We start from the raw sequence: 1657 nt of genomic DNA, 5'->3' as shown, positions 1-1657 counted from the left end.
TATCCAAACCCGAACCAAACCCGCAAAGATCCGAATCGAACTCAAACTAAAATTTAGAAACATCCTAATAGGGTTGAAATCTTTGACCCCGAAAACCCAAAACGCGAACCGATCAGAACCAAACCCGTATGGGTACCCGAAAGCCCATCCCTAGTCATTATTATATATCGTATTTTGTCATCATATAATTAATCATATTTTATATGTACCATCATAAAAGTAATCATATAATTAATAGTATTTTATACGTACCATCATATAAATAATTACATATATTATATTTTTCAAACTTAATATGAAATATAAAAACCATAATTTGAGTTGGTATTTCAAATTGGACTTTGTATTGTATTTTTCTTATATATATTGACAACATTTTTTATAATGGTTATTGAAAAATAGTTTAGTAAAAATCCATTTTTGAATATATATATATATATATATATATTAATCAATTTTTTGATATAAATCAACTTTGAATTATTATTTTGATTTGAAATATGTATAAGGTTTAAATTTTGTTTTATGGTTAGTTTAGAAAAGAAAAAAAAAAAAAAAAAAAAAAGAAGAAAAAAAAGCTTTAGGCAATTAGATTGACACATTTTCGTATATTTTAAAACTGGCCGAGATAGATAATTTTTTATAATATGATGGACTTTTAATTTTTCTTAATAACATAAGCCCATTACTTTATTTCTTAATACTAGTATCCTTGTTTCCAAACAAAATTAATTTTTTTTAAAAGACTACAATCCATGTTTCCAAACACTCCAAATTTTTTTAATAGTCCTATTCAAATCTCCAAACGCTCCAATTTTGTACTTGAGTTTTAATAATATAGATATGTAATCTTTTGGTTTCAGCCACTCATGAATAGCTCGTGCGCACATGTATCGACGATGTATTTGAGTTACATGGCAAACCTTACAAAAGAGGACAAATCTCAATTGTTTGTAGAGCTTGTCTTTAATTATTAGTTTTTATTAGATTTTGGATTTTAGTTTTTAGATTTTTGATTTTAGTTTTTTTTTTCAACTTTTTTTAAAAGAATAATGATACCACTCAAATTACCCTAAGGAGTGATTTATACTCTCTCAAATAAGAGGTCGAGTTGTATTACTTAGGGATCGAATTCACATGGAGCTAGGGAACCTAAGAAATCTAATATGATTTGTTAAGCAGGATGGTTTTAGAGTTTTTAATATAAATTTCAGTTTTATACTGAACAAATATTTGTTCAATAGCTGGTTTGAGGTTTTGGTGCTTAAAAAGAAAATAGCTAGAATTAGGGTTTTTATTCAGGAAAATTGGGATTATAATCCTACAGATGCCTAATGAGTTGCATGCATGATAATGTAAAGCTCAACTACTTAGTCAACAAGTCCATCAGCGGTCGCAATGTTTGGACTTGTCTATTAACTAGATCTAATGATCTCAACTCTCGTTATTTTGATCAATAGAAAGTGTCGACCGATAATCCTATAGGGATATCGATCGATACACCTTTTGCTCCGTCGATTGATTATTCAAGTGTGATATCGATCGACGCGCTCTAGTCAAGCTTTATGCGCGGGTTGAATAATAGCTTACTAAGCTCACTAGATCAGCTCTCTCCTTGCTCATAGCAAGAAACATAGTTCTATTAGAATGTATTCAC

This window comes from Brassica oleracea, chromosome C2 (assembly GCF_000695525.1).
Source record: "Brassica oleracea var. oleracea cultivar TO1000 chromosome C2, BOL, whole genome shotgun sequence".
Classification (NCBI taxonomy): Eukaryota; Viridiplantae; Streptophyta; class Magnoliopsida; order Brassicales; family Brassicaceae; genus Brassica; species Brassica oleracea.
Note: the sequence above shows the minus strand (reverse complement) of the source record.